Raw genomic sequence first — 12,959 nt, 5'->3', positions numbered from 1 at the left:
CTTTAAATTTAATTCAGACTAGCTGTGAACAGATTGTTCCCTGTTGGCCAAACATAACTTGCCAGTGTGCAGTTGTGTATACAGCCCCCTGTCCACAACTCTTACCTGTGAAAGTTAAATGAAAATGGTGCTGTTTAAACAAGATTCTTTAAAAACCGGTTTGTCTTTACCTCCATGATAATGCTTCTTTATGGCTCTTGGTCGGGCTTGATAGAATGAGATCCAAAAACAATTCCCAAGCTAATTTTCATGACCTCTATTTTCTGTTGAAACTCACACTATGTACGTGGGTGGTAAAAAGAAGGAAAATAGGAAAAAGAAGGGGCACTGCAAAGCACTTATGTGTTAAGACGAGAACCCTCACTCAGAGGTGAAATGCATCATCATTGGATCCCCTCTTCACACTGGAACCTCGCAGTACCAGTGTGGGCAAGGACTCTCTCGCAAGAGATGAACGGTGGTTGTCACTAATTTTGCAGATCTTATTTATTGTTTGGGGAGGTAGGAGCAGAGTGCAAAAATCAAAACAATAAAGTGAGTTAAAATAATCTCATGGTGGGCAGGACAACTTTTATTCTTGTGCCCTCAATGGATAGACCTAAAAACCAAGCTAAGTGAAAAGGGTATGGCTGTTACCTTATTAAATGGTCAACATGTGCCTTCCTTGACTACAAAAGTACGTGGCATCCCTGAAGACCAAGTTCTAAAGTCACTCTGCTAAATAATTGAAAAGAAAAGACCATACTTTCATGGTATTGGTTAGTGTCGTGGCATCCTCCTTTATGGTCCACCAAAATCTGAAAGACAAAACATCATGATGATAAACAGTCCGCATCTGAATAGAAACCATATTCATCCCAGTTACAACTATATGCCCACCACCAACACCGCAACATAGTGTAAAGTGAATTCATGGGACGATGACGAAATTGATAAAAGTTCTTTCCAACTATAATATATTAAATCTACTCGACCTTCAATGATCCTTTCAGAGCGAGTCTAAGCTGTAAAGATGTGAAAGTAGCATAAAGAAAAGGAAATAAAGATCTGATAGAGACTACTAGCCGCAGATTCCTTCATGTAGAATTATCCCCAGGCGTGAGACTGGATCCGGAAACTTTTTGCATCAGCATCCCTGCGCGTTGGGGCGGGGCGACATCACGCGACTCAGCCCAGGCGTCGTCCTCGTACGTGGCATCAGCGAAGTCACATAAGCCCCACCCCGGCGCGCCTACGTCAGTTTTTTCCTTTTCCGCGTGCAACGCGGATCCGGTCTTGCTGCGGGCCTGTTTGGGGCCCTTTTTTCTTCACCATTGTCTTCTTCTTGGTGGAACGCTGTGCGAATGCTTTCGGGCTTCAAAACTCGCACGTCGTGTGGGCGTCTTATGTCGGCGACAGACCCTCATCTCATTTGTATGTGGTGTTTGGGGGGGAGGATCACGGCACCACTGATTGTGAGGCGTGCCAACAGTTGAAGCCGAAGTCGCGGCGGGAGCGCCGAATGAAACTACTATTGGCGCGTCCCTCCAGGTGGGTAAGTGTCGCAGTTCGTCCCCGGGGGCTGGTGTTCGGCCTTCCGGGGTCGTGGAATCTCTGCGGGTGATGTGGCCCCGCGTGTCGACTTCCTATCCACCGTTTCTCGGTGCTGGGGTGTCGAGAGTCCAGATGGAGATATATGTGGCGGCTTTATTTATTTATTTATTTATTTATTCAAAGTTTTATATAGCGCGAACAGGATCCTTACAGATATCAGAGCGCTTCACAAAGACAGGGAAGGGACAGTAGGAGTCAACAGAGATAATGGGAACAGTATAATAGTCAGTAACATGGTAATAACATGGATAATAAAAACATACAGAAAACCAATCCATATACAATCAGGTAAGGAAGTAATATAGGACAGCACAAGTCATTGATCCCACTACAGAGGTGTACAGGAGGATCAGTAAACCAACGTGTATCATATCTTGGTCGGTAGTAAGAGAGTAGCGTAGTGGAGCCCCCAACAAGTAGAGTATAGTGCCAGGGGATAGGGTGAGCAGTGATACAAAGCAATGCAGAGTCTCTGAACCAACATCTATAACGATCAGGGGATCTTGGCCAGAAGGATGGTTTTCACCTCTTTCTTGAAGAGTGCAGTGGAGGAGATCAGCCTGGTTTCAGGAGGGAGCGCATTCCAGATCCTGGGTGCCATTCCTGAGAAGGAGCGCTTGTAGGTTTTCACTTTCCGGAATCTACGAGGTTTCAGGAGTAGATTTTTTGTGCTCCTATTGGATCTCGAACCTCCTGATATAGACAGCTTTTGAGCGAGGTAGTTGGGTGCCTTGTGGTGCACGGCCGCGTGTGTCATAACTGCAATTTTTAGCTGTATTCTGGCTTCAAAAGTCAGCCATTTTAGAGACTTTAAGTCTGGGGATATGTGCGAGTGTTTTCTTGAGCCAGTAATGAGTCTCGCGGCAGCGTTCAGGGAGGCTCTTAAGGGTGCTGTTGTGGATAGCGGGAGACCGCTGAGGGCCGCAATTCCGTAGTCTATTCGAGGGATGACTAAAGCTTGTACAGCAGTTTGGAAGTCTTTGGCCGGGAGGAAGGGTTTAATTTTCCTCAGCGTGTTAATTTGGAAATTAGCTGCTTTTGTGGCTTTGCTGACGTGCTGCTGCATGTTGAGCTTGGCGTCGAGTGTGATGCCTAGGGATTTCGCCGAGTCCACGATGGTAGGTTGGACATTGAGTGCTGTTAGGTTGTTGAGCCAGGTTTGGGTGGCGGAGATTTTCGCCGGGGGTGAGATGAGTAGGAACTCAGTTTTCAGAGCATTTAGTTTGAGGTGATTATCGGCCAGCCAAGATTGGGTGTTAATAAGCGTGGAATTCAGATGTTTGATATCTTCCGGGGATTGTAACTTTAGATAGAGTTGTGTGTCATCGGCGTACATATGGAATTGAACATTGGATGCTTGAAGCAAGGTGGCGAGCGGTTCCATAACGAGGTTGAACAGTGTAGGGGAGAGGGTGGATCCTTGTGGAACACCTAGATCTGCAGGCACAGGTGTAGATAGCACATTTTCGATCTTGAACCTCTGAGACCGGTTGTGAAGGAAGGACGAAAACCACTTGAGAACAGTTCCCGATAGCCCCATTCTAGTACTTAGCAGCTCCAGCAAGTTCTCATGTTTGACCGTGTCAAATGCTGACGAGAGGTCAAGAAGGATGAGGAGGCAGGACTCATTGCGATCCAGAATTTGGAGGGCGTCATCAATTATGTGTGTCATAGCTGTTTCCGTGCTATGTTTCGCTCTGAAGCCTGATTGATGAGGGTTGAGGAGGTCATATTGATCAATGTGTTTTGTTAGTTGGAGTTGGACACATTTCTCCAGCAGTTTGGCCAGGGTGGGGATATTGGTGATGGGCCGATAGTTGTTTAGGTCAGACGGATCAGCTGTAGGTTTCTTGAGTATAGGCGTGACTTGCCCCACCTTAAGGGAGTCTGGAATGTGGCCTTGTTGCAGAGAGCTGTTGATGATCTTGGTCCAGAGAGGGAGGAGCAAGGGGATAAAGTCTTTTACAGCATTAGCAGGTAGAGGGTCTGTGAGGTGATTAGAGGGCTTCAAGGTGCAGAGCAGTTTGTGTATTTCTTCTTCCGAATAGGTATCGAAGTACTGCCAGGATGCCTTGTTTTTAGGTTGAGTGTCTGCCATTCTGGTGTGGTTGGGGTATCGGCTTACATCCATGATGAGGTCATTTCTTATGTTGTCAGTCTTTAGTTTAAAGAAAGCAGAGAAGGCTTCACAGTGTGGGGTGTCATTTGTTGTGCTGTTTGATTGTGTGGGTTGTGCCTTTGTTTGGGTCTTGATTAGCTCGAACAGCTTTCTTGGCCTGTTCTTCGCTTGGTCCAGCTGGCGGCTGAAGAAGTCCGACTTTGTGCGCTTTATTTTCCTAAAGTAGGCATTTCTCTTGTTCTTAAGCTTTTTGAGATGCAGTGCTGAAGGGTCCGATCTCCAGGTGCGCTCTGCCATTCGCATATTACGCCTTTCGTCATTGAGTCTGTCATCATACCAGGGGTTAGAAATTTTGGTGGAGACTCTCTTCAGTTGCAGAGGGGCGACTTCATTGACTATTGTATTCATAGAGTCAAGGTAGTGGTCAGTCAGTGATTGAACATCTGAGGCACCTGAAGGGGGAAGGAGGAGGTTGCCGATGTGGGGAGGTAGGGTGGAGGGGTTAAGATTCTTCAAGTCCCTTTTCCATGTTTTGGATTTGATTGGTTGAGTAGGGTTAGGTTTAACTTTTTCGTTGATAAAGAAGGTGATAACGTGGTGATCTGACCAATCGCAGGGTAGAATCGCCTCCAGTTGAATAGCGTTCTCTTTGGCAATGATGAGATCGAGTATCGCGCCTTTGTCGTGTGTTGGTTTATCGCATAATTGGGTGAGGTCAAGCGCATTGAGGAAAGTTTTGAGACTATTCACCACGGTGTCTTTCTGATCGTTCCAGTGGAGATTGAAGTCACCCAGGTAGACTTGAGTGGTCTGCCGACCGGCATTGGAAGTGATCAGGTCCATGCATTGTTGGGTGAATATGAGATTGTCACCAGGCGGGTGATAGATGAGATGTAAAGCACAGACTTGTTTGCCCTCACTGGTGATGTCGAGGCAGAGGAGTTCACAGGAGGAAAGGGAGGGGGAGGTGACTTGAGTAACGGAGAGGTTGCTCCTAAAAATGCATGCAATTCCCCCGCCCGTCTTGCCAGGAGACCTGTCCAGCCTAATGATGTGATAATTGGGGGGGGACTAGTATGTCCATAATCGGGGTAGAGGCTTCAGTGAGCCACGTTTCCGTTAGAATGGCTAGGTCCAGCTCCCTATCTGAGACGAGATCCGCGATGTCGGAGGAATGTCTCTGGGCCGATCTGCAGTTTAGTAGGATGCATTTGAGTTTGGGAGAGAGAAGGGTGGTCGAGCTTTCTAGTGTGAGGGGAACTTTTCTGAGGTTGTTAGGGACGGAGCCTCTGTTGTTGAGTGTTGGGAGCCTCAGAGGGTTTGTAAGAATTGTGGGTATGGGGATGTGTGAGTTGGAAAAGTCTTTTACCGGACCTGGGCCATAAGAGCGTAGGAGAGAGCATAGGTCGCGGTCCGACAAGGGGTTGAGAACACGACGGGGGCGGTGGGAATTATTGCGAACGGGGATAGTAGGCCATTGCTGGTGTCGTCGGGGGCGAGGGTATGTAGGGCGGGTGCGTCGTTTGTAGGGTAATGGGATGGTGGGAGGTAGACTGGGCTGTGAGGAGAGAAGGTCTTTGATTGCGTGGACGTCTTTTTTGATTTGTAAGACTTCCTCTTTGACTTGTTGGAGGGTGGATAAAGTCAGGTCAGGAGGGTCATTGGGGAAGGTGTTGGTGGAGAGAGCCGTTGGTGAGTGGTGGAGTAGTGAGCTGGAGAGCAGGCAGGGTATCGGGGGGGGGGGGTATACTAGCGTTGTTGAGGGGTTCCGCGATGCTAATGAAGTGGGATGGTATTCAAGGTGTGGACGTGTTTGTGGGCGAGGGGTGTGGGTGATGAAGGTGAGGCAGGGGGTGGGTGGGAAGCATAGGTAGTGACTTGAGTGGGAGACGGTGCCGGTGAGCAGAAGAGTGAGTGAAGGCTGAAGACAGTGGGGGAGACAGGAGGGTAGTGAGGGCTGAGAATAGGAGGTGGGAGAGAGGGGGATGCTAAGGTAAGGGAGGAGGTATGTTCTGTATCTTTTGTTGGGAGGGAGATAGAGTTGTGAGTGGGAGTGGGGAGGGGGCAGGGAAGGGAGAGGTGTCTGCCGTGGGGGGGATGGGTGGATAAACTCCGAGTGATGGTGTGTGCAGATGTAGGCGTGTTGTGGGTGGGAGTTGTTGTGTCAGGTGTGAGAGACTCGTGGGTGGGAGTGGAGAGGGAGATGGGGAGGGAGAGGTGTCTGTCGTGGGGGGGATGGAAGGGGGGGGTGGATAAACTTTGGGCGGTGGCTTGTTCAGATGGTGGTGTGTTGTGGGTGGGGGATGTTCTGTCCGGGGGGAGAGGGATGGAGGGGGTATGGGTGGGGATAAGAAGGGTCATGTTAGGGGAGCTGCTAGTATGTGCGGTGGAGATATTTGTGACTGTCCTTGGGGAGTGGGGGGTGTTAACAGCAGGTCGGCCATTTACTGGGGTGCTGGGGGTAGAAGTGTAGTAGGTGGTGGCTGCGACGTCAGGGGTGATAGTGCTGGCGGAGTTCTGGGTGGGGGTCCGCAGCTTGGAGAGGTGCTCTTTGAACTTGGGGAACAGGTTGTGTGAGAAGTTGGCCTGATGTGCAGTGCTCACTATTCTAGTGATCACTATATATCAGTCCAAACAACCCTTATTGATGATTGGTTGTAAGTCAACCTTATAGACCAGCTATCCTAGTAGCATGGATACGAGCAGTCTAAGGCTAAGACTCTAGAGGGCGTGTTAAGCCAGCTGTTTTACCATCACATTACCCCTTGAACACCCAGTGAAAGGACACCACACAAGTGTTATGAAAATAAACAATGTATTTATTAGAATCACAACAACCCTGTACTCTTTATGAGGACAGGGTGCTAAGCACACAACAAAACTCTTACGAAAATACTTTTAAGTTAGCACGTTACACAAATGCCCGAGGGGCACGAAAAACCATATACGCTAAAAGTGGAATGCGAATTACTAGCAGGTAAGTAACAGTTCTAATAGGCTTTGGAATCGCTAGGACTGGACTAGGGAATCGTTAGATTACTACTAGGAGGCCCAGGGGACTCGGGTGCAGAGTGTGCACTCTCACGCGGGATGCGGGACAAAGTCTATGGAAGCTAGAATTCACAAAGTTAGTGTTCACGGGCGAACCCGACCTGGTAGGGAGAAAATGACAGTGGATCCTGACCCTTGGATAGTGAGGCTATGCTGGGACACCGGAGTGCCGAAGTTACCTAGCCCAGGGGCTGCAGCTGCATAGGTCTGAAAAGACGTCGGGGATCTCGTTGCCGGACCAGGAGCCTGGAAGGAAGAAGTTGCTGGCAGGCGACCAGTGAAGGAAAGTTCGATGGATCCAAGCCTGGATCAAGGAAGAAGAAAACCTGAAAGCAGAGGGGACCAAGTTCTTGAATCACTGGCCAGTGATTAAGTGGGCACCAGGATGGCACCGGGCGAAGTCACCGCAGTCAGGTGAGTGGGCGCTGCTGGGCTCTGCAGTCTCTCGGACCAGGAGGCGTTGTCGGCGACCAGGAGGGAGGTGCGAGCTGTCCCACGAAGGATGAAGTCGTTGGCGTCGAAGTTACCCAGGATTGGGCAACAAGCCTTGGCTAATTCAAGCCCACGCGGTGGACTCAAAATGGCGTCTTGAGTGGACCAGGAGGGTCCGGGGTGCTCCTCTTCTGGAAGGGAGCAAGGGCCAGTCTGGAGCAACCAGACCAGCAGCGGAAATGTCGTCGGGCGTCGTCAGGAAGGCCACAAGCCAACGGGCTAGTAGCCAAACAACGCGGTGAGCAGCGGAAAGCAGAAGGGCCCCACGCAGATCGTGGAGATGCTGGGGGGCTGCACTTCGGAGCTGGAGCTGCTCAGAGTCGGGGCTTCTCGGACCCCAAAGCACTCACCAGTGGAATACTCGGCGGGCTTGCTGGAAAGAAGTCGTGCAGTCTTGCAGATGGCCGGTCCCTTAAGGTCTCGTCGCACCCACGGTTCTCAGCTGGGCTGTAGAGGTGGGTAGAGGTCAGAGGTGCCAGGGAAGCCGGTTCTCGTCGAGCTGGGCAGTCGGATTCCGGAGGAAGGACTTACAGCAGACCGCAGTGTTCTTAGATGGTGCCTGCGGATGCAGGGTGACTACTCCTTAGTCACAAGGGAGAAATCTTAGGAAGAAGTCTTGAGTTCCTTTCGCAGAAAGTAGTTTCAGGATTCAAAGATGATCTGATTTGGAAGGGGGCCAGTCTCTACCTTTATCCTGTAAAAAGGGGCTGGCACGCGACTAAGTCCTGCCCTATGGGTGGGACTAGGAGGGGGGTGGTTACACCCACTTCCTTGGCGGGCTTTTCCCCAGCACAGGGTCTGGAATGACCCTGGAACTGGTTCAAGCCGGCCTATGCATAGTGAGCACCGGGGTGCTACTTGCAGTCACCTTCCTCTAAAGCCCTGCCTACCTACAATACACAAAACCCTGTCTGGGACGGTGCTGGCACCGCCCCTGGCAGGAAACCCTTTGTCCTTATCTCCTGCTCTGGGAGGACTCCCAGCAGCAGGAGGGCAGACTTGTGTCTCGGTGGCAGCATCCATTTTGTGGATGCTAAGGCTCTGTCTGACGTTTAACCGGGTTATAGGTTACAGGCATGTCGTGTCCCTCTAGAAGGGTGGAATGCTAACCCCGTCGCCAGAATTGGCGAGGGGTTAGTATTCCAAGTCGTATGACACCTTACTCGACATGTTTTGATAAAGCGATACCAGAGTTGGCACATAACCGCGAGGATTATAATGCACTTAAGAGTATATGGTATGCGATATCATGGAAACGGCTAAGGGATAGATCCCGAAAGCCGCAGACAGGCTCAGCTCATGCCAGAGCACCATCTCACACGATTCCAAGCACTCTGCCTTCAGGATTGTTAAGGCCTGCCATAGGAGTGACTGATAGGAGATCTGTGTGTCCATTTTAGGGTTAGATATAGGTATACTATATCTAAAGCAAAGGGTGAGTACACCACCTTGCCCCAGCTGTCGTGCAGCCAGTTGTGTCAGTTTTAGTTAGTCAATCCAGGGGTGGCATAATACATGCTTCAGCCCCTGGGAGACTTCTGGGTGCACCTCAGCCCTGGGTACAGGGACTTGGAGAGGGCCCAGTGCCAATTCAGTACCTGGGTACAATTTGGATAGAGAGAACAGCTAGGCTGTGGGTCTGATTAGCAGGCCCACAGCCAGGGAAAGTCGTAAACCAGTGCAGCAAAAAGCAAAAATCTGGGTGATCATAGGATTGCAGACCCTACTCTCCTACATGACCCCCCCCCAAACTTTGGGACAATAAACTAACCTTGACCAGGTGAGTCTTCTTGCTCTAAGTGGAAATACCTGGAGAGCCCATCAGCATTGCTGTGATCAGTCCCAGGTCTATGCTCCACTGTAAAATCCATCCCCTGTAGGGAAATGGACCACCTAAGCAGTTTGGGGTTTTCACCCTTCATCTGATTTAGCCACAAGAGGGGCTTATGGTCTGTCTGAATGGTGAAGTGAGTGCCAAACAAGTAGGCCCTCAGCTTCTTCAGGGCCCAGACCACAGCAAAGGCCTCCCTCTCAATAGCTGACCAATTTTTCTCTCTGGGTGTCAACCTTCTACTAATGAAAGCAATAGGCTGATCATTACCATCAAAATTCAGTTGAGACAGAACAGCTCCCACACCCAACTCAGAAGCATCTGTTTGGACAATGAATGGCTTGGAGTAATCTGGACTCTTGAGGATAGGTGCTGTGCACATGGCCTGCTTTAGGTCATTGAATGCTTTCTGACAGCTTGCTGTCCACTGAACTTTCTTTGGCATCTTCTTGCTTGTCAGGTCATTAAGGGGGGTCACTATGGACCCATAATTTCTGACAAACTTCCTATAGTACCCAGTCAGGCCCAAGAAAGCTCGAACCTGAGTCTGGGTGATTGGAGGAGTCCAGTCCTTGATGGCCTGTATCTTACTCTCCAGTGGCTGAACCTGGCCTCCACCTACAAGGTGGCCCAGGTATACAACCTGTGTCTGCCCTATCTGGCACTTTGTGGCCTTGATAGTGAGGCCTGCCTTTTGCAGGGCCTCTAACACTTTCCTCAGGTGGACCAGGTGATCCTCCCAGGTGGAGCTAAAGACAGCAATATCGTCAAGATAAGCTGCACAGAAGTCATCCAGCCCAGTGAGGACTTGATTCACCAACCTTTGGAAGGTGGCAGGTGCATTTTTCAGTCCAAAGGGCATTACCACAAATTGATAATGCCCTCCAGGGGTAGAAAATGCTGTCTTAGGTTTGGCTTCCTCAGCTAACCTGATTTGCCAATACCCAGCTGTCAAATCAAATGTGCTTAAGAAGTTGGCAGAAGCCAATCTATCTATAAGCTCATCTGCTCTTGGGATTGGGTGGGCATCAGTCTTAGTGACTGCATTGAGGCCTCTGTAGTCTACGCAAAACCTCATCTCTCTCTTACCACCCTGGGTGTGAGGCTTTGGCACTAGAACTACTGGGCTAGCCCAAGGGCTATCTGAGGGCTCAATGACTCCCAGTTCCAACATTTTCTGCACTTCAGTTTTTATGCAGTCTCTAACATGATCAGGCTGTCTGTAGATTTTACTCTTGACAGGCAGACTGTCTCCAGTGTCAACATCATGGGTACACCAATCAGTTTGGCTGGGGGTCAGAGAGAACATATGTCGAAAGGATTGCAGAACTTGCCTGCAATCCTGTTGCTGATGTTCAGTGAGGCTGCCACAAAAGACAACACCATCAACTGACCCATCATCAGGATTCTGAGTGAGCAGGTCTGGGAGAGGGTCACTCTCTTCCTCCTGTCCCTCATCTGTGGCCATGAGCAAGCTCATGTCCTTCCTGTCAACATATGCTTTGAGCCTGTTAACATGGAGCACTCTGAGAGGGCTCCTGGGAGTTCCAAGGTCCACCAAGTAGGTAACCTCTCCCTTTTGCTCAATGATGGTGTGGGGCCCAGACCATTTGTCTTTCAGAGCTGCTGGGGCCACTGGCTCCAGCACCCACACCTTCTGTCCTGGCTGGTACACAGTCAGTACAGCCTTTTGGTCATGCCAAGCTTTTTGAAGTTCCTGGCTGGCCTCAAGGTTTTTAGATGCCTTCTCCATATACTCAGCCATCCTGGAGCGGAGACCAAGTACATAGTCCACTATGTTGGTTGCAGGCTTTTTGAGAGGTCTCTCCCATCCTTCCTTCACCAAACACAGGGGTCCTCTTACAGGATGCCCATACAGAAGCTCAAAAGGGCTGTAGCCAACCCCCTTCTGTGGGACCTCTCTGTAAGCAAACAGGAGGCAGGGGATCAGGACATCCCATCTTCTCCTAAGAGGTTCAGGTAGTCCATGAATCATCCCTTTCAGGGTCCTGTTGAATCTCTCAACAAGCCCATTGCATTGTGGATGATAGGGTGTGGTGAACTTGTAGTTCACACCACACTCTTTCCACATGGCAGTCAGATATCCTGACATGAAGTTTGTACCTCTGTCAGAAACGACCTCCTTAGGGAAACCCACTCTGGAGAACACTCCAACTAGGGCTCTTGCCACTACAGGGGCTGTAGTGGTCCTAAGGGGAATAGCCTCAGGATACCTGGTGGCATGGTCCACCACCACCAGTATAAACTTGTGTCCTGATGCTGTCTGGGGTTCCATTGGACCAACAATGTCAATCCCCACTCTTTCAAAGGGAACCCCCACCACAGGTAGTGGTATGAGGGGGGCCTTTGTTGTGCCACCTGACTTACCACTGGCTTGGCAAGTGACACATGAGCGACAAAACTCCTTGGTATTCTCATTCATATGGGGCCAGTGAAAGTGTGAGACAAGCCTGTCCCAAGTCTTTGTCTGACCTAAATGACCTGCAAGGGGAATCTCATGGGCCAAGGTGAGAAGGAAACCTCTCAGAGACAAGGGGATGACCAGCCTCCTGGTTGCACCAGGCTTGGGGTCTCTTGACTCAGAGTACAGGAGTCCATCTTCCCAGTATACCCTGTGGGCACCTGTGGCATTCCCTGCAGCCTCAGCAGCAGCCTGCTGTCTGAGGGGTTCAAGGGAAGGGCAGCTCAACTGTTCCTTCCCCAGGTCTGCTCTGGAGGGTCCCCCTGAGCCCAGAAACTCAACTTGATCAAGTTCAAGCTCTTTAGGCTCAGTTTCCCTCAGCTCTGCTAGATCAGCCTCCTCAGAGACTTGATCCTCAACCTGGGGCAAGGGGGAAGGCAAAGCCTTACCCTTACTGCTCTTCTTCTTGGGAGGTGTCTGGTCCATAATTTCAGGATCCAGCACCTGTTCAGTGGGGCATCTTCTGGCCTGTGACCTAGTCACAGCAAGCACATGTGCTGGCAAGCCTAACATCTCCATGTGAGTCCTCTGCTCCACTTCTGACCATTGTGATGACTCCAAATCATTGCCCAACAAACAATCAACTGGGAGGTCTGAACTGACTACAACTTTCTTTTGTCCCTTCACTCCACCCCAGGAGAAAGCCACAATTGCCACACTATGACTAGTAGTGACATTGCTGGCATTGGTCACCAGGAAATCAGTACCTGGCATGATCTGTCCAGGGTCCACAAAGTTAGGTGTCACCATGGTGACACTGGCACAAGTGTCCCTATAGGCCTGAGCCATTTTGCCATTAATCAAAGGTGTCTGCCTGTATTTGCCCAAAGTATTGGGACTTATTTCAGGGGACATATCCATATCCCCTGTACAGACAAGGACAGCCTGAGTGAGTGTGCCAACCAAGTTGTCAGACCCCTCAGTACCCAAGGTTAACCCAACTAATGCCTTGGGAGTGACACTACCACTACTGACTGTACTAGGGGGTGCAGTTGCTTTAGGAGCTGTAGTGGCAGGAGTTTGTCCTCCTCCTCTTTTGGTGCACTCACTAAACCAGTGAGATTTACTTTTGCAGTACTGGCACCACCTTTTTGACTGGCCTTCTTGAGTCTTCTTCTTCTGGGAAGCCTGACCCCCACCCTCTTTGGTTTGTTGGGGACCTGGTGAAGACTTCTGGTCATTTTGCTCATTCTTAACATTACCCTTCTGGTCTGCTTTCTTCTGACCACCCTGGTTCTGGTTCTGGTTCTGCTTGATCCTTGTCCTGACCCATTTGTCTGCCTTCTTTCCCAATTCTTGGGGAGAGGTCAGATCTGAATCAACAAGGTGCTGGTGCAGCAACTGGTTCTGACAATTGTTTAAAATTTGTTCTCTCATCATTAGATTATACA

At 50.0% G+C, this 12,959-nt stretch overlaps 1 protein-coding gene across 1 annotated transcript in view; it reads left to right on the top strand.

Annotated features, from left to right (window-relative positions):
• The window catches only part of PARP1 (poly(ADP-ribose) polymerase 1), a 468,102-nt gene that overhangs the window by 261,756 nt on the left and 193,387 nt on the right, over positions 1–12,959 (top strand). The gene's annotated exons all lie outside the window — the stretch shown is intronic.

The sequence above is a fragment of the Lissotriton helveticus genome, chromosome 6 (genome assembly GCF_964261635.1).
Source record: "Lissotriton helveticus chromosome 6, aLisHel1.1, whole genome shotgun sequence".
NCBI lineage: Eukaryota > Metazoa > Chordata > Amphibia > Caudata > Salamandridae > Lissotriton > Lissotriton helveticus.
The sequence above is the reverse complement of the archived record's forward strand: the minus strand, read 5'-3'. Positions and strand labels throughout refer to the sequence as shown.